The sequence below is a fragment of the Drosophila mojavensis genome, unplaced genomic scaffold (genome assembly GCF_018153725.1).
Source record: "Drosophila mojavensis isolate 15081-1352.22 unplaced genomic scaffold, ASM1815372v1 contig_136, whole genome shotgun sequence".
NCBI classification, from domain to species: Eukaryota; Metazoa; Arthropoda; class Insecta; order Diptera; family Drosophilidae; genus Drosophila; species Drosophila mojavensis.
The window spans coordinates 29,278,254-29,305,312 of record NW_025318667.1 but is presented as its reverse complement, the minus strand read 5'-3'; the positions used below and the strand labels follow the sequence as shown (position 1 = coordinate 29,305,312).

Sequence of the window (27,059 nt, the reverse complement as noted above, 5' to 3'; positions counted from 1 at the left end):
CCACTAGGGGCGTGGCAAATCGGAAAATGCATTTTCCGATATACCAGAAATCATGTTTGTTGAAGGTCTAGAAAGCTGAAATTTGGTATGTAGGTCCGCGTTGACCACCCAAGATCACGAGCTATGGCGGATATATCTACGCTCATTGGGGGCGTGGCAAATCGGATAAAACTGTATCTCCTAAAGTTGTAAACCTAGAATGCTGAAATTTTGCACGTCAGCTAATGGTATGATTCTATAAAGTCTGAAGATAAATTATAATTCTACGCCCATTGGGGGCGTGGCAAATCGGACCTGAAGATATAGTGATTTTTTAAATTCTCCTATATTTTGGACACTATTGATGGCAGAGACCTCAAATTTTGTATATATACTCGGACTGATCACCCAAGACCAAAAAGTTTTGTCGGATATATGTCCGCTCACAGGGGGCGTGGCAAACCGCAAAAACCTGTATATTCTACAATATTAGAGCGAAACTTAACTACTAAATTGTTGATGGGATGTGAATGAGTATTCCGCAGTCGGTAACGCCCGACTGCAACGTTCTTAATTGTTTTTTTTGTTATAGGGGTCTTTCGAGATTCCATGTTTAAGGGTCCCGACTCCAAGCCGCTATCTTTGATCGGATGTACAGTCACTCAAGCGATCCTCATGGTTGTCTGTGCGTAGCAGGGAGGTCATGCGAGGGTTGACGTTGGTCCTTATGGGAGCCAATGTTCAGAGCCAGGATCTTGCACGAATTAAGGATGTATATCAACTTAGACCTGTACCACCAATGAAAATTCAGTTGGTGACGATCTTCGAACGTACTTGGAGGCATGCCAGAGTATTAACGGGACGGGGGCAGCTGCAGCATTGACCCAGGAGCCATTTCCGCAGGATGTCACTCCTGCTTACTGAGGTCCTAGAATGCAGCACCTGTCAACCCAGGAGCAAACATTTCCAAAATCGTGTGTTTTTTCGTAGTCAAGGGTCACTTTAGTAAGTTCCATCTTTCTATTTCTTCTAAGGTCACTGCACACATTAGTTCACGATTGGTCGGCTGCCCAATCGCTATCCAGTGGGGCTGATCGTGGAGGCTGTGTGTCAACTTGAATTACCAGGGACAAGGATTGCTATTGAAGGTCTCTAGATGAGCAACGTAGCGTTGCCTTGTTTTCGTAACCCCACGCATATTAGAGCTGTCAAACTACATATCAATAATTTCGATGGTTTTACAACAAATATTTAATAGTATCGATGGTGCTATCGAAAATATTTTTAAATTCAAAAACAAACTAAATAAGTTTATATTTAACAATAAAAATAAAGATTATAATAAACATTTCATTTGTTTATAATAATGAGATCCTTCATGGACTGTAACATAACAAAACAAGTTTTAATTGAATTAAAATTAAATTTATGGCTATTAGTCTTCTGCAAAGATTTAAGAATTGTGATGAAGAAAAAGAAGTCCATATGCTTAGCTTTTAAGGCAGCTCGTCGTTCCCTTTTAATCTGTCCAGCTTTGCTGAACAATCGCTCTGACTCCGTGGATGAAGCAGAAATGCACAAAAATTTTGTAATAACATCTTTTATTCTACTTTCATTATGCTGCAAACGCGTAAAAATATAAGATTTTTGAATGTTGTAGTGTGGAGTCGTCAGATAAGTGAGGAGGACACAGAAATCTGTTAATAGCATAATCGGGCTCTGTGGGGGAGGAGCAATCCTGTTAATGGGATCTGGCATTAACATTGAAGAACATTTTTTTAACCTACATACCTGCCAATATTTGAGGGGATCAACATCTCCCAAGGAGTGATGTTTCCCAATATATTGGTGGAAATCAACTATTGCAGCGGAGCGCTTGATCTTAGGCAAATTTTCTATGCATATTGGTATTTACATGAATAAGTTCCTCAATCAAAAGTTTTTCAGCATTTGTGGCTTTGCGAACGAAAACCTGTTTTTTAAACCGGATCAAGCAATGTTGAAATGCTAATTACTGAGCGTTCTTCATACTTGTACAGTCTTTTGGTTACGCAATCAATTACGCAATCAAACGCTTCTTCTGCAGCTGCATGGCCTTTCTCAGTTGTTCTTCGGGTGATCCACTGCCACCAACCAAATTTATTGCATCTAGGGAAAAAATGTGAAGATTAAATTTTGTAATTAAATCGGCAATTAATTAAATAATACTTACCAATTAATACGTCATAGAAAGCGCTCTCTTCTTTCAAGGCAGCTTTGCCTTGAACGCCATCAACATTGTATGCTAACACAACCGGATTAGCCATAATATTTTTTAGGTTTTTCAAAATCCAGCCATAATATGGATCCTAATCGCATCAATCTATAAACGATGTATGAATTAGGATTTAAGAAACAATTGAAACTGTGTTTATACTAACATAAAGCTCTTGGTTTGTGTTGTTTATTTCCGTATTTATTTCCTTAAGGGCTTCTACGGTCTGGATAGGAAATTGTTTACCCACTTTTTGTCCTTGTCCCTGCTGCTTTGTAAGTCCTTTTATGGTGGCAGTCTGCTCGGAGGAAGCTTCCACAAGGACCCCGATCTTTTCGTGTGTTACTTTTTGGTCAGCTAAATTTTAATATATTTAAATTGAATATATATAGGTATGAATATTTAACTAAAAACTCATTAAATCATACTTATACCTCTTAACAAATGAATTTCTTCTACAAGAATATCCAGTTTTTCCTGAACCACTTTCGTTTCGGCTGAAAAATAAGTAAATAAATTTATTAGATCATTTTAAACAAGTAAGAAGAGTCTAGTCGAGACTGCTCGACTAGGAGATACCCTGAACCCTCTAATCTGATATTCTAATCACTCTGCACTCCATTTCGGCACACATACATACAAACGAACGTATTAGAACGTGATCTGCTAACTGCGCAGTAAGCAGCGACTGCGCTTGGGTTGCGCTGCAGTGTGGGCAACATTATAAGAATTTATTTGTTGAATAATTTAATTTATAGACGTACAATCTTAATATAACTTTCACAGAGTAAGCATATGGTAAAAATGTATGTACATTCCAAAGCACAAGTCTCTAGTACTTGAAATACGCTTTTTACAAAAGTGATGGTGAGGGGGTGAATGTAAGGGTGGGGGCAAATTACAACAAAAACCAAAATCATGTAAAATACATATAAGTCTACGTTTAAATTTTTGAAGCTCTAGCTCTAAAGGTGTAGGAGATATAATTAAATAACTAGCTTTCGAAAAGGTTTTTAATCGATAATAAAATATCGGGAGTAGTTATCGATATATAGAGAAAAACTTGATATGCGCGTAATATACACGGACCTAGGAAAAAAAATTCTCTAGCTCTGATATCTTCTGAGATCGACGCGTTCATACATACGGACGGACGGACGGACAGACATTGAAAATGGGATATCAGGGTATAATGGTTTTGTGAAAAGTATGTAACAGGCAGAAGGAGGCGTGTCAGACCCCATAAAGTATATATATTCTTGATCAGCGTGACGAGCTGAGTCGATATAGCCCTGTCCGTCCGTCCGTCCGTATGAGCAAAAGGATCTCAGAAAATATAAGAGCTAGAGAGCTGAAATTGGGCATGCATACTCGTGTATACCATAGGCAGTACAAGTTTATCATATTTTTTCGATAACTCATCCGATAACTTTTTATCGAGAATAATTGAAAAATCGACTTGGCTTTTTCGGCCTAACTTGAACACTTTTAGACCTGGAGACTTCAAATTTGCGTTGTACATAATGTTAATGGATACAAAGATTTTGTAACTTACAGATTTTGGATACCACGCCTCCTTCGCCCCCAATTTGTAAAAAACGCATTTTAAGCATTTTTGTGGCCCTCTAGTACTGGTAACTGGTTCGTAGCTAGTGAAATGACTACTTACTAGGGTACCACCATTACTTACTTTGCTGACCCTAAGCAATGCATTTCATCATTTCGTTTTTTGTATGAAATGTCCGCAAAAAGGGTCAATCGCCACCTCCAGTACTACAGGGTGTTTTTGCAGCGGCTGGATTGGGAGCATGGTTTCCAGCTGCCGCCTAGAAGGCTGTAACGCCATTTGATCAGCACTAGTGCGTTTTGCCAGCTGATGCTGTCGCTCTAGTTGTTGTTGCTGCTTCTGCTGTTGCCGCACCTTTTGATGCAATCTAGTGGCGAATGCGCTCTTAAATTTAGGCGTTTCCAAGCGCAGTTCCATAATATGTGGAACACCCTCGTCGCTATCGTCTGGCCGCATTTCAATGCAGCGCCTTTTCAAAGGCGACTGCCATTTTGCATTCGTATATAAATTTTTTGGTTTAGTTGTTGCTGTTGACATATGTATGAGGTTGTATTGGCAGCGGCAGTTCATGTGATAACAAAGCTGGCACACTAGTGAGCCACCTTTGTACTTTGGGTGCATTTTCACAGTTCGTTTTCTATTCGTGTTCGTGTTGGTGATTTTGTTGTTGTTGTTGTTGTGCGCTTGCTGGCTCAGCGCTTGTCATTTTGCAGCTTCTGGTACAGTTGTCAAATTTGTCGCTGGTGTGCGTGCGTGTGTGTGTTTGAGAGAGCGTGCTCGTTTGATTTGTTGTCAGAGCAGTGTCATCTGTGTTTAGCGCCAGAGTGTTGTTGTTTTTTCTGTTTCTATATTGGCCGTCGTCGTCGGCGTTCGTCATGTCATTGCTTTCTCGTGTGTGTGATTGTGTGCGCTTGCATGGGGTTGTGTGGCAAAGTGTTTTTGGCATTATTGGCGGCAAGTAGGTGAGAGTGCGCGTGAGTGCGATTGTGAGAGTGAGCGTGAGAGTGCGCGACTGTTTTTGCTGTAGCGCGTGCTTCCGTGTGCGTGTGTATTTGCGCACGTACACTGTTCACAATGATTGCGCTTTAACTGTCGCTTTCTCTGGATTCCAGCACAGAGATGCCGTAATGCAATAGTGTGTGTGATTTTGTTGGCGCTTTTTTCGTTATAGCGTCGCTAGTGGGAGTAGAAGTACAAGAGTACTCACCTCTAGCGATCTTGTCCGCCGCCACTTGGGTAAATATGACGGTAATCATCTTTGGCGGCACCTCCTCAACTAGAGTCGGTGTTGCCGGCGCCTCTACACAAAAAAGGTTGAGCCCAGAAAAAAAGACAAAAAATCGACAGAATTTTTTAAAAAGGACAAAAAAACCGGACAAACAATAAAAAAAAAAAAAAACAAAAGAGGTTCAATAAATTTTTATATATTTTCATTTAAATTATATAAAACTGAGTCAAAAGTTTCGTTATCAACATCCGTCTCATTTGTTCCGATCATACTCAAATATTTATCGGGAAGTTGATAATTTTGGCAACATGTGCCACGTCGACGTGATCCGAGCCTGAATACAAAAAGAAATTGTAAATTTATTATAATATATACATATGTACAAAAATATTTCTTAACAAATAAAAACTTACCTAACTGTCAAAATCGAATTTAATGTATCAATATGAAGCCTGTTTCTTAGCGTTGTTTTGACCAAATTAACTTGGCTAAACACCCGCTCGACTTCGGCGTTCGACCATGGCAACGAGAGTAAATTTATTGCAAATAAAGACAAACTTTCAAATTGTTGCCCGCAGAATCCATATGCTTATTGACCTCAGTCCAAAACGATACGGTATCCTCTTGATTTTTCCATTGGACAAGGTGAACTGTATTATATTGATATACAATTTTCTCAATTTCTTCTGCATTGACTGCAAATAACTCCAATATTTGAATTATTTGGTCTTCATTTCCTCACAATATATTTTGAACAGAAAATGCCTTTTTTTTTCAAAATTTCAAAGTTATCTGGCAATCTGAAAATAATTATATTCGATTTAATTTACAAATATAATGCAATAAGAATTGTCATACCTATGTTTTAGTGGAGAAATCAATTCAACGAAGTCAGCGCAATGTTGGCGAATACTCATCTCTGCGATGTCCTCAATACCTTTTTTATACTCATTCACGAAAGTGAATCAGTATATTGGTTTTGTGCAATGTCCGTCTTGCTGTCCGTCCGTCTGTCCGTCCGTCCGTCTGTCCGTCTGTCCGTATGAACGCAATCTATTTCGGCGCTATTGAAGCTAGAGACTTGAAATTTGGAACACATACTCGTGTATATCTCCGATTTATAGTGTTAAAATTTTCCCGATCCGCCCACTAGGGGCGCGGCAAATCGGAAAATGCATTTTCCGATATACCAAAAATCATGTTAGTTAAAGAGCTAGAAAGCTGAAGTTTGGTATGTAGGTCCGCGTTGACCACCCAAGATCACGAGCTATGGCGGATATATCTACGCTCATTGGGGGCGTGGCAAATCGGATAAAACTGTATCTCCTAAAGTTGTAAACCTAGAATGCTGAAATTTTGCACGTCAGCTAATGGTATGATTCTATAAAGTCTAAAAGTCTACGCCCATTGGGGGCGTGGCAAATCGGACCTGAAGATATAGTGATTTTTTAAATTCTCCTATATTTTGGACCCTATTGATGGCAGAGACCTCAAATTTGGTATATATACTCGGACTGATCACCCAAGACCAAAAAGCTTTGTCGGATATATGTCCGCCCACAGGGGGCGTGGCAAACCGCAAAAGTTTATATATCCTAAAGTATAAAAGCTAGAAGCTTCAAATTTGGATAGTTGAGTTACTGGTAGCCTCCTCTATCGATTCCCCAAAAATAATTTTTACGCCTCTTTAGGGGTGTGGCATATCGAAAAATACCCTGTAATTTTCACATTTTTTGAGGGTAAGCATTCAAACTTTGCAGTTAGGGTACCGTTATGTCTGGCAAATCGGAAAAACCTGTATATTCTATAGTATTAGAGCGAAACTTAACTACTAAATTGTTGATGGGATGTGAATGAGTATTCCGCAGTCGGTAACGCCCGACTGCAACGTTCTTACTTGTTTTTACTTATTAAATGTGACTCGAACTCGTATCCCAAATATAAATCGCGTTGTATATAAAGTTCCAAATCATCTTCCAAAATATCGATTTGGAAATCGGGCGGAATTACTTTTGTTTTTAGGAAATTAATTCCAAAAATTAAGTCTCCCAGTAATTTTGTGGGGTTTGATTTATTTTATTGGAAGTTTTTGTTTATACGCTGCATAACTTCCAGAATAGGCTTTAAAAATAGTAGGTACAGGTAATTGACCTCATTGTATACATCACATAAAATTGAAGCTTTGTGACACTTTTCTGTTACCGCTGCGGTATTAAAATGCAGCTTTAATTTATTCCATTGGCTTAAAATTCGTTTAACAGCATGTTCAATTGAAAGCCACCTCGTGTCGCATACTCTAGGGACCTTAAGGGGTTCCTGAATAAAAAAAAAAAAACATTATATGCGAGAACCAAAATTAATTGTATTACATTCACAATAAGTTGAATTATTTAAAATAAAACATTTACTTGGGACAAGTTTCAGGACAACATATACTTTTAGTACGTGGTTAAAATGTAACACAAACACACAAATTAATAATCTGGAAGAATAATGTTATGTATGTAAACCACAAAACGACTACTTTACTCTACCTCATCACTGTTTATGACCTGATATAAACTTTTGTAAGCCATCTGTCTACTTGAACTCTTTGAAAACCATGAGTAGGTTTCGCTTATTATGAATTCAAGCGATTCTGGCAATGTTCTCTTACAAGCTGCCAATTAACCGCCAATTGCACTGAATGGCACACGCACTTTATTAAAATTAAGGACGGTACGGTCTTCCTTAACTACACATAAACACTTTTTTTCTTACCCACCATGACGTTTGCATTGTGTGTACCGATTCCAATCAAGTTTTTGATTGGGAGTTTCCGTTTACACAATTCTGCCAATACACAGTTTGATATAGTGACCGCGTCTCCATTTTCAAGTGGAATCAACGACAACAATGTTGATGTTATGTCCATACGTTGATGGCTATAATAAATTATGGCGACACCTGAATAACAAATATAATAATTAAAATTGTTTAAGTACTAAAGATGGTTTCTTACCTAGCATCTTATTAATGCAAACATCAGTTGACTCGTCTATTAATAAGCTATATTTGCTTTCCCCTATATCATTTTTTAGCTCCTCCTCGAAGTGCGGGGCCAAAACATTTTTAATTATCCCTGTGCACTTGATTCTGTGCAATTTTATATATTTTGCGTCAAATTGCAACCCACACAACTCGCTCAAATGGTCAACAGTGTTGATTGCGCAATGTTGTGCACAAAAAGTGCAAGTGCCGCTTCCTGTATGCCAGTTACATTGCTTGCCAGAGGTTTAAACTGAATTTTATTTACCTGTGCGGCTCTGCCCTTTGCACATGTTTTTTTGTACGACCATGCGCGCGAAGCTAGTCAATTTTGGAATTTAACGTGCACTTGCAATATTTGCAATATGCCTTGTCGGAGTCCTTGGGATCCCGACACATCCAATTCTTTAATTCCGATTCGTTCATCCACGAATCGCGGAACTTTTGTTTATAAATTTCTTTTGGCATGATCAAGCTTCAAAAATTATAACGCAAATAAGCAATATTCGATAGGTCTGATATCGATTACACGTTTTTGAACAGGGCTGCATCGCATTGAAAAGTGATGGGTGAAGCCAAAAAATCAATTTTCAAGCGATACCATGCAGTTCAAAATAACAAATTGTATATGCGACTCAGAAATATGCTATATTCGACTCGCAGATAGACAGCCGCTACGTAGGCACGCTCAGATACGTCACAAAAACCATGATACTGGATTCTGGCTTGAGGCTGGAACAGCACCCACCGAAGCACACTAATCTGGAAAAACTGGGGAGAAACTCTTGCCATTGATTACTTTTCCTTTGGAGTGTGCTCCTGCAAGTACGTCATCGACGTACATGCGTTCGGAGATGACCTTGCTGGCGAGAGGCAACCGGGATCTCACGTCAGGTGCGAGTTGTTTGAGAACTCTCAGAGCCAGGAAGCGAGCACAGTTTACTCGGAATGTGACGGTGCTTAGCTTGAAGTCACCGATGTGGCCGTCAGGCCAGGATGCATTATATTAGCGTGTGCTTTGGATCAACACGACTTTGGCGATACCCTTGCAAAGTCTCGATCACGTACTCATAAGAAGTATAAAAAGAAAATCTCGTACTCGTAAAAATATCGACGTAAATGCATCGATGTTGCAAGGTATTGGGTATTTATATTTGGGTAAAATGTTTTTTAACTCTGGGATATATTTTATTACATATATTAAATAAAAGTACATTTTAAATTACTAGTACAAGGAATACATTATGTTAAATATTCGACTCCTCTTCCGCACAATAGCCTAAAAAAAATAAGTTTGTCAAGCCTTTTCGGTGAAAGTCGGCTGCGAGTTTTTGCAATAGTACTTACAGCTTTCGAGAATAAACGCTCAGAGGGCACAGATGTCGCTAGAATTCCCAAATACTTTTGAGCTAGGTTGTAGGGATATACAACTTTCATATTATCCCATTGTTTTAAAGGGTCCATAGAAAGTGGTAAAACGTGGGTAGAAAGATAGCTACCTACTTTGTCCGAATCGGCGTTCCAATTGTTAAATTATTTTTTTATTACGTCATCTATGACTGCCGTACCATCGTCGTCCGCACATACATAAACATGTTCATTATTAATCTGGTTCTTCAAGGTATTCACCATCGGCATAATTTTACTTATTGTCATATATTGTTCAGCCGACAGCTATTTGGTAACATTCTCTAGTGGTCTCAAAATTCTTATCAATTTTTTAATTTTTTGAATTTCAACAGTTGAGAGTGTGGGCGGTGCTTTAACATTCAACAATAAAACTTGATAAACTACGGGCGCTAGCTCAATAAATATCTGGGGCATATAATAAATGTCTTTACATTCAAAATCAGTTTAAGAGGTTGAGAGCGATCTTGCCGTTCTCTTAACGCATAACACTGCACTGTGGCAATTACACTGCTCTTGAAGAATTTTAAAATGTCTCGGATTTTGCTTATTAATAAATTGAAGTCACTAACTGACAATGCGGATGTAGCGATAAGATTGATTGTATGGGCAAAGCAAGACAAGTGTTTGTTTTCCCCAATAAAAATTTTTGTAGCTGCTGTCATGTTAAGTCAGTTGTCTGTCACTACCTCAGTTAGTTTTTCGGTATTGATGTGCATGCTTGTAGAAATTTCATTCAATTTTACAGCTATCATTACGCAAATAATGAGCAGTAACTCCTTAATACTGGTAAGATTCACCAAACATCATATGTTACCTGAGCTATATTTTCCAATGTGCATTGCATTTTACAATGCATTACAGTATACAAACAAGTAAGAAAGTTACAGTCGGGCATTACCGACTGCGGAATACTCATTCACATCCCATCAGCAATTTAGTAGCTAAGTATTGTAGAAAATTAAGCATTTCCGATTTACTACGCCCCTACTGGGCGTAGACACCTCATTTATGGTAATTTCTTAGAACGGGCTAACGGTACCCAAATTGCAGAATTTGAATGCTTACGCTTTAAATTTGTGAAAATTACACGGTATTTTTCGATATGTCACATTCCTAAAGAGGCGTAAAAATTATGTTTCGGTCATCGATAGAGGAGGTTACTAGTAACTTAATTATCCAATAAACTGTAGGAGATATAAACTTTTGCGGTTTTCAACGCACCCTGTGGGCGGACATACATATATCCGTCGAAGCTTTTTGGTCTTGGGTGTTCAGCCCGAGTACATATACAAAATTTGAGGTCTCCAGCATAATAGTGAATTAAAAAAATCACTATATCTTCAGGTCTGATTTGCCACGCCCATGGTGGGCGTAGACATATAATTTTCATACCCTGAAACCATTTTCAATGGGAAATCAGGGTATAATGGTTTTGTTGAAATGTATGTAACAGGCAGAAGGAGGCGTGGCAGACCCCACAAAGTATATATATTCTTGATCAGGGCGACGAGCTGAGTCGATTTGGCCCTGTCCGTCTGTCTGTCCGTATGTATGAACGCGTTGCGTCGCCGATGCAGAGCGCTTTGGGCAAGGCAAAAAGAAAAAGGGAGAGTGAGTCGGGATCGAGCAGTGGAAGCCGTCGGATGGAGGAAAAAGCTAAGACTAAATTGTGAAGGTTACGTTATCTTTAAGTGCGGTTAAGTTAGGCAAAAAGTGAAAAATAAAGCGACTTAGTGGAAAACAAGTAAAACGAAGGAGAGTTTTCATTAAGAGAGGCGACGGCGGAGTTGGCAGAGGATCGGAAGGCGGCGAGGCGACGGCGAGTGTAAGGCTGGACTACAGAGCAAGCGGTGCACGTGAGTGGCGGTTCTCATAGTGAATTCCCCCCCTTTTTTCCGTGTTCCCGGTCATATTACTAACATCCCCCCCCTGGGGTCAAATAAATTTCTTGTGAGTACACCCTGGGCAGACTGAGTCTGTCCCCGGCTTAAATTTACTACCTTACAGAGTTTATCACTAAAAATCGATAACTAATCCCGATAAAAAACCTTATCGAAAACCAGTTATAAAATTATATCTCCTACATCTTTATTGCTAGTCTCCAAATTTTTTATTTTTTTGTCAAAATTGACCCACAGCCCCTAAATCCATCCCCTCACCACCATGTTTGTAAAAAGCGTATTTCAAATACTAGAGACTTGTGCTTTGGCAAATACATGCATATCCATGTTGTTATCATAATCTGAAAGTTTCATAAAGATCGTATGTCCACAAAAAGAGTTAATAAACAATTAAGTTCTCATAGTAAGCCAACACTGCAGCCCATTCGTGTTTATGCTTGGGTGCTTGTGTGTGTATGTGTTTGTGTATGTGTTGTGAGGAGCAATATAGGTATGCACGTATTAATGTATATAAACGTATGTATTTGCTGTGCGTTTATATGCATATACGTGCATATACATGTTGCTCCACACAGCGACGCGAATACTGTAGGAGCGACCCTCGCACTGGAAAGGGGGTCAAAGTCCTGTTAGAGGCGGGCTCTTTCGCTCCTACAGATTCAGCAATGGGTTCGCGTCGCACGCACGACGATCATCGGTGACCGTTAGCCGAGGTGCCGTTCGGGCCGGGTGATAGCAGTGGACGTTTTCACTCGCATGGCAACAACGGTACTTCGGCCAATGGGAGGCTGCCACGCAATTTGGCGGGAAAGTGGCGTCACCCAGATCACGCCACTTTACCGTTTGTATGGGCACGAGCAGCAGGAAGGCCCCGCTCCAGAGCCGAACAGGCCCCGTTACCACACGAGGCAGGGCCTGTGGCTGGGGTATAAAAGGCCACCAGCGGCTCCATACAGGAAAAATAAGTCAAAAGAAGTCGAAAATATACCGGTGAGAAGCTATATAGTGAAAGTGCGTGAAGAAAGTCAAGTGAAAGTCAACGCGAGTGGTAAATCAGGACTCCCAGGACATCGTGGGAACAGCAAGGACATCGTGGGAACAGCAAGGACATCCAGTGGGAATCCTTGCAGATCATCAGCAGGCGCCGATCAGGACATCGGTGCATATCAGCAACGTAAGCGAGGCCTGCACACCTGGGTGAGTTCGCGTAGCCGTGCGTAAGAGAAGAGCTTGTGAGTGAACGAAGCTAGTGTTGTACTGTGAGTGAGCGAGATAGTAGGAGAGATCTGCATAGCTGGCGAACCGCCAGAGTTTACAAATCCAGATCCTGGCGTTTCTCAAATCCTTACGGTGAGCTAGCGTGTTTAGCACAACACTCTCCCAGCCGGAGTGCGTTGAACAAGCGCTCAGTAGGTGTGCGTCGCTAAGCAAACCAGCGAGCCAGCATACATTTTCATAAGTGACGTGTACATTTCATATTTATTTAAGAAAATATACCATTGCGCTATAAAACCTAAACCACAAGACTAATTAATTATCGCAGGGGCTTCAACAAATAAATTTGTTGGCAACGAATCCACAGTCAGCTGAGACTAGCCCAGCTTAGACTCGGGATAAACCGAAGGTTCGTTACAACTGGCGCCCAACGTGGGGCCCTGCGATAAGAGTGTGATTAGTGAATGTTGAGGATTGATCTCGAAAAACTCATCATCAAGTGGGCATTTGAGCTAACGGTAAACACAGTCGTCGGCTGATCGCACATTTGTCTCTAGAATAAGAAACCGAATGTTCTGGATTATGAAATAGACGCAAACATAGAAGCATAAGGAGACATCCAGAACATTCGATATGCAGTAGAAGTAGGTATATAAGCGTGCTGTAAGTCGAGCCAAAGTTCATTCAGTAAGTTCATTGTGTAAGATCAATGTCAGTGTGTCGGCTCGGTTAGTTAAGTTCAAATCGTCGCGGTACGTGAAGAAGTGTACTTGTTACTGAATATTGTGTTAAATAAACTTTTTGCGTTGCGCCTACATATACCGTGTTTCATTTAAGAAAAACCTTCAACAGTGAATACTTGTGAATATGGTGCGAGCGTGGGTATACAATCTTAAAAAAGATTAAGTGCTGCGTTATGGTGACGAATTCGGAGTGAGCTTGTCAGGCACACTAGACGTTATGCGGAGGCAGTTTGGCGAGTGGGTTGCGAGGAATGAAGGAAGCATTCCTTACTCACTGAGGATCGCCGAGCTGGAGCGACTGCATGGACGCCGTGCCTCACTCAGGGATGAGGCAACGACCGCCGTCACGGAGGACGACCTGGAATCAGAGCTTGCGCATGTGGCGCGGCTCTGTGTGCCCTCCACAAGCGCAGCAGCACGACTGCAGGACACGCGACAGGGTGAGATGAGAGCCACATCCACCCCGCAACCTGAAATAAGGCCACGAGGACTCGGCAGCACAGCCCAAGAATATCCAAAGGTGGCCAAACAAGTGCGAGAGTGGAGCTTTCGCTTTGATGGTACCACGAAGCCTCTGGAGTTCTTGTAGCAGGTGGAGTGGTCAGCTGACACATATGGCCTGGATCTGGATATGATCCCGAGAGCGATGCCAGAGCTGCTGAAAGGCATGGCCTTAAAATGGTATGTGGCCACTGGCCAACAACCCGCACTGGACGGCGTGGGCGACATTCGTGCGCAGCTTCCAGGAGTTTTTCCTGCCCAGAGGCTATCTGGAGAAGCTGGAGGATGACGTCAAACGCCGGAGACAAATGGTGGGTGAGAACTTCAAGGTCTACATGGTGGAGATGCAGACTCTCATGCGGCCTCTGCGCTATGGAGCAGACCGCGAAATGAAGCTAATATACAACAACAGCCTGCCCGATCTGCGCGCTTACGCCAGGCCGTATCAATTCCACAATCTAGTGGAATTGATGCACCTGGCAGATGAGTTCGAGGAACTGGAGAGGGATCGCGAAAGGTTGCGGCAGCAGCCACGGCCTGGCCGGTCACGACTGATGGCCATGGACGACGCTGGAGGCGATATGGAGTTTCGCCGCATGGAGGATAAGGCAAAGCCTTCGCCTGCGCTAAGGACAGGCACAGCCGGAGCACGAACACACATCCCGGATCCAGCCAGGGCATGTCGAGTGTGTGGTGAGGAGGGGCACCGCACTTTTACGGGCCGCAACAAGGCACTGGATTTCTGCTGGCAGTGCGGGCGCATTGGAGTGAGAACGTTTGCCTGTTGCCAGTCGGGAAACGATCAGCGGCACCCGCCATCCAGGGGCGAGCGGGAGCAGCGGTCAGGAGCCCCCAGGCGCTAGTGGGCCGTCTTCAAGATGAAGGCAGCCAGATGTCGGCGATCGTGGCTATTGGAGCCACTCAACAAAGAGCTACGATCGACACGGGAGCAACAAGCAGCTTTATCAGCGTAAAGCTTGCTGACAGGCTCAGAGGAGTGGGCGTGGTGCGTGCTACGCGGCGGCGCATACGCTTAGCGGACGGCAGTTGCAGTCAGGTGGACTCGCAACTGGAGACGACAATCAGCCTGGGGAATCAGCAGATCCAAATCCCGTTGCTGATTCTGCCGGGAGTGATCGACGATCTAGTGCTGGGCTGGGATTTCTTGGCCAGCATGGGCACCACACTGGAGTGCGGTGGCTTGACACTGAGGATCAAGCCAAGAATTTCACAGTCGAGCGGACAGCCGGAGGAGAAGCTATCCGTGGCTGTGTCCAGCGTGGAGGCGAACCCAGAGACGCCAGTGGAGGCGAACATGGAGCAGCCAACGCCTATGCACAGAGACCCGGAGGTGGACGCTTTTCTGAGGCATGAGATGGAGAAGTTCCAACATGTGAATGACACCACCAGGATCACGGAGCACCGGATCAGGATGCAGGACGACAGGCCCATAAAGCAGCGTTACTTCCCTAAAAATCCAAAAATGCAGGCGGAGATCAACCTGCAGGTGGAGGAGCTGCTGCATCGAGCCCTCGAAGAGCCCACATAGCGCGCCGATTGTCATGGTGCGCAAGAAGAATGGGAAGTGGCGGCTATGTGTGGATTTTCGACAGCTGAACAGCAGATCCATTAAAGATGCATACCCTTTGCCGCGTGTGCATCACATTTTGGACCAGCTGCGAGAGGCGCGCTACATCAGCAGCCTGGATTTGAAGGATGGGTATTGGCAGATACCTATGGAGAAGGCCAGCAGACCACTGACGGCATTCACGGTGCCAAGAAAGGGGCTTTTTCATTGGGAAGTGATGCCATTTGGACTCCATTCTGCGCCGGCAACGTTTCAGCGAGCTCTGGACCAAGTGATCGGCCCAGAAATGATGCCCCATGCCTTTGCCTACCTGGACGACATCATCGTCATCGGCCGGACGCGACAGGAGCATATGAACAACCTACGAGAGGTGTTCCGGCGACTGCGGGCAGCCAACTTGAGGATCAACATCGACAAGTGCGATTTCTTCAAGAAAGAGCTAAAGTATCTGGGTCACAAGGTCACGGAGGATGGCATTTGCACGGATCCAGAGAAAGTGGCCGCTATCGCCGAGCTAAAGCCGCCCACAAACGTAAAAGAGTTACGGCAATACGTGGGCGTGGCTTCATGGTACCGCCGCTTTGTGCCAGATTTCGCAGCCACAGTGCATCCGCTAAATGCCCCAGTGGCGACGACCTGAATGAGGTCTGTTGAAATAATGCATTACATACGACAAAAAAGTAATGCATTACCTATGAACATTTTTTTCAGCGCATTTGTAATGTACAAAATAAAAAGTGCTACTCATACGACAGAATCGAACTCTTGTCAACTTCGTTTCTGTATGCCCCTTCCCCGCTAACCAACAAACGATTTTCGTCTTTCGTTGCGTCGCGACGAAATCGCCGAATTTCGTTTTGGACTTTACCGTTTTTTGCATGGAATGCGTGCCTTCTTTCGTTTGGTTTTTTTGTCTATGCCTATTCCTTTTGTGTGTATAGTGTTAATGAGTGTAAATACAAGTTCAAAAATGCATATGTGTGATGATTTCTGTTTTCGTTTTACCCGCCGCGGCGCGTCACTTTTCTGCTATTGTTGAGCCGTGCGGACGTAAATTTAAAGGGAAGTATCTGCAATGTATACATACATCATCTTACATGTATTTTTAATGACAAAAAAAAATTATATTGTTTAATTTACAGATGCTATAAAAACCGAAGGGTCCACTAAGAAGACCTATATAAGTACAATAAGAAACTGCTTTCGGGTCCAGAAAGGTCGACTGGCAAAGCAGAAGTTCGATAATAAGGACAAACTAGATAATAAGACATAGCTTTAGATTTAGATGTAGATAGATATAATAAAATAGTAATAATACATAGTTTAAGACTATACATTTATTTATAGATATTAAGAAATAATAAATAATAATTTTTAAAAATTAAAACAAAAAATACTGCATTACTCAAGCGTTTCTATCTTTCAATTAGTAATCAATTATTTCTCCAATTACATTGCATTAAGAAGTAAGCCATTTTATATAGTGGGAAAATGGGTTGCAGGTATATTGTGTTGTAATGTACGCACATTACTAACCCATAAGCGATTTTGAAAATGTATAGGGCGTTTTCTTCAGGTTGCGGAATTTCTACATTACAATATTTAAAAAGTATACGCATGGGTAATGGAGAGCCGAAGGAAACTTCGTCACCTCATTACTTTCTGCATTACAAAATTCAATAATTTCATGCACCCGGGAGAAAAAGCGGCCATTCCTTAAAAAAGTAAGGCAGCTTGTAATCGATCTTTTCATGCACACAGGCGACAAGTAATCCATGAGTAATGGACAAAATAATGGGCATTTCCGCCACTGGGGCACTGCTCAAAGAGGGCACGAAGTGGGAGTGGACTGAGGAGCGGCAGAGAGCGTTCGAGACAGTGAAGGCCAAACTGACGGAGTCACCGGTGCTGGCGTGTCCAGATTTCTCGAAGCCGTTTTGCTTGCAAACGGACGCAAGCAATTATGGGCTTGGGGCAATCCTGACGCAGACCTCGGAGGATGGAGAGCGCGTCATTTCGTATGCCAGCCGGACACTGAACAGTGCTGAAAAGAACTATTCAGCTACTGAGAAAGAGTGTCTGGCTATAATCTGGGGCATACGAAAGCTCAGGCCATACCTGGAAGGCTACAAATTCGTAGTGGTCACTGACCATATGGCGCTGAAGTGGATCAATTCCATTGAGAGCCCAACAGGAAGGATTGCCAGATGGGCACTGGAGCTGCAGCAGTATGACTTCGAGATCCGCTACAGGAAGGGCAAGCAGAATGTGGTAGCAGATGCGCTCTCACGGCAGCCTCTGGGAGAGGAGGCGTGTCGATTGGTCAAGAGCAAGGAGACGCCAGCTGGGACAGGATGTCGCTGGCTCATCAGGCTTCGACAAGACATAAAGAAGGCGCCACATAAGTTTCCAGACTATATGGAAGAGTCTGGAAACTTATATCGGCACATCCCTCATCAAGTCGGCCACGAGGATGTGGCTGCATGGAAGTTGTGCGTGCCGGCGGACCGGCGCAAACAAGTGCTGGAGGAGAACCACGACGCAGCCACCGCTGGCCACCTTGGGAGCCGAAAAACTATCGCTCGGGTGGCAGCGCGGTATTACTGGCCAGGTATGTACCGGGATGTGAGAAGATACATACAGCGCTGCGAGGTGTGTCAGCGATATAAGCCCAGTCAGCTGCAAGCTGCTGGGCAAATGCTGACACAGGTGCCCGAGGAGCCATGGGCAACAGTTTGTGCCGATTTTGTTGGCCCACTGCCGAGATCAAAGCATGGGAACACTATGCTTTTGGTTTTCATAGACCGCTTCTCGAAATGGACGGAGATGGTGCCGCTGCGGAGTGCGAATAGCGCGGCTCTCCAAAAGGCATTTCGAGAGCGGATCCTGGCGCGGTTCGGCACGCCAAAGGTGCTCATTACGGATAATGGTACCCAATTCACCAGTCGGGCATTCAAGGTGTTTCTAGAGGAGCTTGGGGTGCGCCACCAGCTGACAGCACCATACACACCTCAAAAGAATCCCACTGAGAGGGCCAACAGGACAGTGAAAACGATGATTGCGCAGTTCGCTGGAGATGACCAGAGATGCTGGGACGACGCATTGCCGGAGTTGACGTTGGCGGTCAACAGCAGCGTGTTAGCATCCACAGGATATTCGGCCGCCTTCATCACGCAAGGGCGAGAGCCTAGGCTGCCCAAATCACAGTTCGACGCGCAAACGATCGGCACAGGCCAGGAGGCACAGACCTCAGTCGAGAGAGCCAGCAAGATGCGCGAAGTGTTTGAGATCGTGCGTCGGAACCTGGAGAGAGCTGGACAGGATCAGGCGCGGCATTACAACCTACGGAGGCGGCAGTGGAAGCCGGCCGTAGGTGACAAGGTGTGGGCAAAGGAACGCCACTTGTCTAATGCCGCAGAGGGATGCGCAGCAAAACTGGCGCCACGCTATGGAGGCCCATATATAGTGGCCAGTTTTGTGTCTCCAGTCATCTGCCGGATAAGATCGGGCAGGCTATAGTGGGCCAATCCGAGGATCCGTTATGCTGCCGCCCACGCAGCGGCGACGCGGCAGCATAAGGGTATAAAATGGGCAGGCGAGCTTTGGCTCGGCCTATTTGGTGAAAAGTTACTATGGAAAGTGGACGCATCGCGAAAGATAATCTCGATCTGGGCATCGGCCGGGTACACCCTGCCGATCCTCGGTTGCTGGCCAGCGACTACGCTGGAGCGGCACGAGGAGCAAGCAGGGTGGACACACCGGTGTCCAGACCACGAGCGCGCAGGAGAAGAGACGGCTACGACGCCATCGGCCGTATTTGGAGCTGGAGCCGTCAACCAGCGAGGAGGAGAGCGTGGCCACGGATGGCTCGTGGTCGCCAGGTAGCTGGACCAGCGGAAAAGAGGACAGGGCATGGTCACCGGTGAGCTCGCCCAGTGGCGCAGCCTGGGAGGAGCGGCAGGAGGAGGAGCGGTGGGACGAGTCGCTGGTCAGCGACTACGTCCGCAACGGCCGATATTCGCCAACGCGTCCGTTATGGCGCCACCGCGTCCGCCCACGCCTCACCGAGCGCTGCAGAGCAGCGAAGAAGAAGAAGAAGAAGAGCAGCCCATCATTATAATCGACAGCGACGAGGACGAGGTGGGCGAGCAGGATGAGACAATAGTGATCTCCGATTCGGAGGAGGGAGAAACGCCAGAACCTCCGCGGGTAAGTGCCAGCTACGCTGGAAAGGTGGTGGGGGGTCGCTTGGAGCATCGCGCCGAGTTTGTCATAACTTGGAGCGAACCCCTCACCACGAAGCCCGCGAGGTTCATATTGGAAGAAGTTTCGCCTCCAGAGACGCCACCACAGGCGACGCCGCAACAGGCGACACCGTCGCCGCCCATACCGCAGGAGACGCCACCACAGACGACGCCGCAACAGGCGACCGCGCCGCCGTCCACGCCACCGGAGACGTCGATGGACGCCGACGAGGAGTGGCGGCCGATCCGACTGCCCGCCCGGCCAGCGTTACAACGCCAGGTGTCGGAGCCGGCGCCGCCACCACCCCAGAGGCCTACGCTACAGCGGCAGGTATCTTGGCCCGACGCGGGAGCAGCACAATAGGTGGAGTTGCGGCGTGAGGAGTGGTCAGTGGAAGTGGAGCAACACGCTGCCCGGATAGAGGCCCAGGGCAGCGGGCGCACCGCCCGCATCGTCTGGGAAAGGGGCATGAAATACAGGGTGCGGCGGACACGTATCGGATGCCGGGCATTCAAATATGTCTAAAAAAAAAGAGAAGTGTATACTATATCTCAGAATAAAAAAAAAAAAAAATAAAAAAAAATATATCTATATATACATAAAACACATAGTTACAGCTTTGGGTTGCCCATTGAGAGATTGGTTCACCATCGATGCCTGCCACGTGACGAATCCATCCGGTTGTCCGTGCTGAGACGTAGGCGCGTTTTGTTGGCCGATCCTCGCGCACTGGCCAGCGACTTTGCTGGAGCTGTGCGCGAATGAGGAGTGAGCCGCAAAATAGCAGCCGGCGTCAAAGTTCGACACCGGTGGCAGTTGCGAACGACATCGATGTGGCCAGCTCCCAACAGCAATTCAATTATGTGTCTGCAGCGCCGCAAACGGAGATCAGCGACGAGCCTTCGCCAGCAGCAGAGAGGTCGACGAGGGATATGGTGAGCCAGGTGGCCGCCGCACGAGTGCCAAAGCCACCGGAGACTGCAGAACCAACAGGTGAGTTGTGCAGGAGCGTCCGGCGTGGGCGGAGGCAGCGGCGGCCCATATTGCACGCGGGCATGCAGTCGGAGATGTGGCTGTTTGCTGTGAGAGTGTGACTACAGACGCCTGCCACGCGAATGACTCCACCGGTCATGGATCGCCAGGTGTCGGTAAAGCTTGGCAACCGAATCCTCGCGCACTGGCCAGCGACTCCGCTGGAGCTGTGCGCGAAAGAGGAGTGGCCAACAAGCGCACCGACACCAAAGATCGAACCCCGGTGCCCATTTGCGAACGACGTCTGTGGCCCGATCTCATAGCAGCAGTGCATGTATTGACTGCGATGCCCCACCGGAGCACCCCCAAGGGGCCAAGAAGCAGCAGAAACCCGAAGAGAGATGTCTCCAACGCCGAGGGACAGCATGCGCCAAATGGGCGAAATGGCCATTGCCGTGCGCGCGTGCGCCAATGCCACCGGGGGCTGCAAAACCAAGAGGCGAGTTTTGCAGCAGCGCCCGGCGTGGGCATTGGCAGCGGCAGGCCATCAGGTCAAGGGGCATAGAGGAAAAGATGCCCAACCTGAAAAACAATATTTTTATTAAGGTTTTGTCGAGACTTATAAAAATATTAGCCCCATTCACTTACCGGCAGAGTGCAGCATTGCCAGCGGTAAGGGGAAAATACAGCTGTTAACATTAACAGAGCGTTAACAGCAGCGATCAGCGCAAAATGGAGCATCGAGGGATGGAGCGACGCAAAACGGAGCAGCGCAGCGGAGGCGGGCGCCAAATTCAAACACGATGGTCTCGTGTTTTCCCGAAGGAAGAGGGGAGTGTGAGGAGCAATATAGGTACATGTTGCTCCACACAGCGACGCGAATACTGTAGGAGCGACCCTCGCACTGGAAAGGGGGTCAAAGTCCTGTTAGAGGCGGGCTCTTTCGCTCCTACAGATTCAGCAATGGGTTCGCGTCGCACGCACGACGATCATCGGTGACCGTTAGCCGAGGTGCCGTTCGGGCCGGGTGATAGCAGTGGACGTTTTCACTCGCATGGCAACAACGGTACTTCGGCCAATGGGAGGCTGCCACGCAATTTGGCGGGAAAGTGGCGTCACCCAGATCACGCCACTTTACCGTTTGTATGGGCACGAGCAGCAGGAAGGCCCCGCTCCAGAGCCGAACAGGCCCCGTTACCACACGAGGCAGGGCCTGTGGCTGGGGTATAAAAGGCCACCAGCGCACAGTGGGCGAAACGGCTGATTTAGCGGCGATTAATTAATAACTTCTGCAAAAATGATGCTATTTTTGTACGGATACTTTTGTTTTGTAGATAAATTATATACACATCAGAATTAATGTAGAAAAAAATTTTTTCATTAAGTGAAAGTATTAAAAAAATTTTTTTTTTAAGATAGTGTAAGCCCGTTCTATTCGATGTATGGTTATTTTCGCTCAATTTTAAGGAATTTCAATACATTTTTAATACTTCTTTTTATTTGCTATTACTTTAGAAATATATATACAAACCATCAAAAAAATAAATAAATTGGACAGCATTATCATTTTTTTTTAATTATCGAAAGTGTCTTCTTTCTCTCTTCTTTCGCATGTTCCCCTAGAGTAATGTTCAATAGACCAAATTTTTTTTTCTTTTAATATATATATTTTTATTTTATATATTTTTTTTCTTAAAGCGTGCGATTATGTACGCAATCCATATAACGTAAATATTACCAACAATTTTACATCTAATCGGAATCTGATGTTTCGCAATCCGATAGCTCAACTTGTGAGTCCTTATTTGAAATAAGACTAATAATGTCTTTATCTACAAACCGATCTTTTTTAGAAAAGGAAACTGTTGATTTCGCTAACATTGTAATAAATGGGTCCGATGAAATAAAAAGTGTGTGGGCCAAGTCTTCCATTGTGTTATTGCGACAATTTTTTCGTGTGTGATTTAATCGAAATTTTCTTTGATCTTTATTTCTGGCTTCAAGAGCTTCTTCTGACATCATACCTATCGGAAGGGCAAAGTGTTCTATAATTTCTGCACCATGAATCAAAATTTTATGGACAGAGGAAGGCATATAAAACCATGGGTACATGTCTACAAATAATATTGCAGTTTCAAATGCATAATGTTTAAAGACTTCTGTATCAATTTCATATCCGGATGCTAGTGTTCGTAATATTACACTAAATCGATAAATTAAAAGATAGTTGACTCCAGTTATTTTGGCAGCTAATTTTGCATCTTGAAAAAACTTTCTCGCTGTGTTGCCGTTATTAGTATTGCCTGACCCGCCAGGCTTTGGAATATCAACCAATATACCCATCTCTTTTCTCAAATTCTTTTGTATTTCCAATTTTCTCATATCAACAGCTGCTTTATCTGTACTTCGAACTTGCCAATTTTTAGTTATTAGTCGGTAGCTAATATGCAGAATGCAATTAAGGAAACGAATCCAAGCATGTAAACTAGATAAACCATATTTGTAAAGGTTTTCTTTGCATGGCAAGTTTTTAATAGCACTGAGATCATTCATTTTTTTTGGGGTTGTACCACATATTCCACAAACTGAAGTTGATGATTCAGCCAGAACACTGAATACTTTACCATCTATCATCGTCAGGTGAAATTGATGATGTACTTCAAAATTTGTTATATTAGTTGGCTGTATTGCTGTTATTTGGCTTTTGAAATTATTCACAACATCATGAACCAAATCTATTGTTTCCTTTTGACAAATCAATTTTAATGGCCTGCAATAACGAGTGGATGAAGGTTTGGCATTCTTCCAAACTATTTCTGATCCTCGTAGTATTTCTAATGGTACCAAGTAAGCCGAAAACATGTGCTGATCGACCATACAAGCGTTCAAATCATTAAAATTCTGGCGATAAGTTGAGTGGCCACTACTTCCATCACAACCCCATTTATATATTGCAGTTAGCTGGGAACCATTGTTATTTTCTATACTAGGAAAATCTTTATAATGTGCTTTATATATTCGGGATATTGTGTGGTCAATTAAATTTTGTAAAGGTACCTCAAATGAATGATCAGTTACTACTAGACCACTAGGATAGCACAGTTTTTTTGCAGAACGCAGAACATCATACGTCGGAAATATATTTGCATTTCGCATTTTGGTACCACGCTGCAAGTCTGTATAAGCCTTCTTTGTATAACCACCATCAATATATAAGGCTAAGGCTTCCTCTGGTGTATACTTAATTGGTTGCTTATCATCGGACTGAATAATTGATTTTATTTTTTTGGGAATACTTTCATCAGTGCTCAACAAATTAATCATTTTAGATGCACTTCGCTTTCCACAGTTGTATAAACTAGTACTAGCCGCGGAGACAAGCTCATTGCTCGGAATTTCTTTGACGATGTCTGAAATTTTTTTTTTCTTTGTTTTTTCCTGGCTATCTTCAAAACTGAGATCAGGTCGCCCAACATTTGAATTTCGATCCACCAATATTATATCGTCATCTAACCATTCCTGGTTGTTTAGCTCGAAATTTTTAAGAATTCTATGATTTTCTTTCCATTTGCATGTCAATTTTGTAATGAAATTTTTTATTTTCTTATCAATTTTAGCGCATTGGCTATCGTCGTATTTATTTTTATCAAAAATATTGGTGTAGATGTATGTCTCAACCGCAAAAGTTTTTTTTGAAACGTCAGTCTCCATATGCCATACACTAAATAATTCTCGTTTGGACACTGACATTGTTGCTAAAAAAAATATTTCTAAAATAATATGCGGATATATGCAGCTCATTGTGGACGATTTCACTTCGTAATACACAGACTTATTTTTTAAAAACACATTGATATCGAATCCAGTCGAATCTTAAAAGTTCTACTCTACTAAAGTTCAGTTTTTAGCAAATGTTAAGACAAATTCAAGTACTAATTAATATATTACGTTTTGGGACGAAACACAATCACAGGTCGCAAACATTTATTTGGTTAGTAACTACATACCTTTTTATTCAGTTCACAGCAAAAAGTTCAATTGAAAACAGTAAAACCAATTTTTATTCAATTTTTTTTCGATTCAATCGGAATTGGCGGGAAAGCTGATTGCAACAACCAACAAAACATATGTTGTCTTCTAAGCTTCACAGCTGTGCGAATATTGAGAGAAAATCGAAGCGATTAATGTTTTTGGTCTATCGAATATATTAGTGATCGATTACAAAAGAGAAATTGGCAACTAGAATTACTTTAAATTTGAATTAATCGGAGCTAAATCAGCCGTTTCGCCCACTGTGCAGCGGCTCCATACAGGAAAAAGAAGTCGAAAATATACCGGTGAGAAGCTATATAGTGAAAGTGCGTGAAGAAAGTCAAGTGAAAGTCAACGCGAGTGGTAAATCAGGACTCCCAGGACATCGTGGGAACAGCAAGGACATCGTGGGAACAGCAAGGACATCCAGTGGGAATCCTTGCAGATCATCAGCAGGCGCCGATCAGGACATCGGTGCATATCAGCAACGTAAGCGAGGCCTGCACACCTGGGTGAGTTCGCGTAGCCGTGCGTAAGAGAAGAGCTTGTGAGTGAACGAAGCTAGTGTTGTACTGTGAGTGAGCGAGATAGTAGGAGAGATCTGCATAGCTGGCGAACCGCCAGAGTTTACAGATCCAGACCCTGGCGTTTCTCAAATCCTTACGGTGAGCTAGCGTGTTTAGCACAACACTCTCCCAGCCGGAATGCGTTGAACAAGCGCTCAGTAGGTGTGCGTCGCTAAGCAAACCAGCGAGCCAGCATACATTTTCATAAGTGACGTGTACATTTCATATTTATTTAACCTAAACCACAAGACTAATTAATTATCGCAGGGGCTTCAACAAATAAATTTGTTGGCAACGAATCCACAGTCAGCTGAGACTAGCCCAGCTTAGACTCGGGATAAACCGAAGGTTCGTTACAGTGTATGCGTGTGTGTATGTGTGTGTGTATGCGTGTGTGTGTATGTATGCCTGTTTTTTTTTTTTTTTTATATTCATTTATTGACAAAATAAAAATTGCAAGTTGTGTGGTGGCTAGGATAGCGCGCGGTGCTTGCGGGACGGCCGTAAAGCATTGCTTCGCAAGCACTATGCGCTACCTTAGCCTGGGACAGCTCGTCTTCTCAGTCGCTCGACTCTGCGGAGCTCCATCATCACTGTGGCCGCGAAGGTGCTTGTTAGTTCCCAAGCTTCCTCCGATTCCAGCATGGCGTTGACTAAGTTGTCCGCTCTGATGGAGCGGCCCACTGCCTCTTCCAGACGACGCCTCTCCTCCAGGAACCGTCCACATTCGAAAAGAATGTGGTTGGCGTCTTCCACATGCCCTCGCTCGCACCAGGGGCACTCGTCAGATTCCTCGTGGCCAAAGCGCTTCAAATAGCTCCGAAAGCATCCATGACCCGAGAGGATCTGCGTAAGGTAGAAGTTAACCTCGCCATGTTTGCGGTTAACCCATGGTTCAAGCTCCGGGATGAGCTTGTGCGTCCACCGCCCTTTAGCTGAGCTATTCCACCTTCTTTGCCATCGTGCGATGCTGTTCGCCCTGACAGCGTTGAGTCGCGTAGGCCCGTGCGAATTCCGCTCCACGGCTTCGGCGACCAAATACTCCAGTGGCACCATACCGGCTATGACGAGCGCCGCGTCATCGGAGATAGTCCTGAAAGCGCAGCTGACTCTGATTGCGCTCAGCCTGTAGATCGCGCAAATGCCTCGGCTGTAGCTCGGCGTTGCCATCGCTCTTGCCCATATTGGCGCAGCATAGAGGATGACAGACCTAATGACGCTCATTAGGAGGAGACGTCGTTGCTGTTTAGGTCCCCGCGTGTTAAGCATGATTCTCGAGAGAGCTCTACACATATTCTAAGTGCTCGCGGAAAGTTAATCTTGTGTCTATCATGACACCAAGATATCTTATCGCCCTCTTTGACGCAATGGTGACGCTGCCGATCTTTATATTGGCAGTTTCCACTCTTTGCGACTGCTGACTAGTACCACTTCGGTCTTGTGTGCCGCTAGCTCGAGCCCACCTCCTGTCAACCAGCTTCGTATGCGATTGATACTTTCGCTGCACATATCCTCTGTATCTTTGAGCTCCTTTCCTATGGCTACGACAGCTACATCATCAGCAAAGCCAATGGTGTGCGCGCCTGCTGGTAGTTCCAAGCGCAGTACGCCGTCGTACATGATGTTCCATAGGAGAGGCCCCAGCACTGAGCCTTGGGGTACTCCAGCTGACACTGTATGAGTTTGGGGACCCTCACTCGTGTTGTATACCAGTGTTCTTCCTCTGAAGTAGCTCTTTATTATCTCTCTTAGATATTTAGGGATATTATATTGTGACAGCGCATTCAGTATCATATCCCAACTAGCTGTGTTGAAGGCATTCCCTTACATC

General features: G+C 44.4%; 2 long non-coding RNA genes across 2 annotated transcripts; both read right to left on the bottom strand.

Annotated features, from left to right (window-relative positions):
• Positions 1–1,431: 1,431 nt before the first annotated feature.
• LOC122757859 lies at positions 1,432–2,579 on the bottom strand. The gene is made up of 4 exons (XR_006358020.1): positions 2,400–2,579; positions 2,192–2,341; positions 1,771–2,127; positions 1,432–1,698 (listed from the first exon to the last, which is right to left on the bottom strand). It is a non-coding gene; the product is annotated as an uncharacterized LOC122757859 (long non-coding RNA).
• Positions 2,580–5,208: 2,629 nt separating this feature from the next.
• Positions 5,209–5,814, bottom strand: LOC122757557. The gene is made up of 2 exons (XR_006357627.1): positions 5,442–5,814; positions 5,209–5,362 (listed from the first exon to the last, which is right to left on the bottom strand). It is a non-coding gene; the product is annotated as an uncharacterized LOC122757557 (long non-coding RNA).
• Between the last annotated feature and the right edge of the window lie 21,245 nt (positions 5,815–27,059).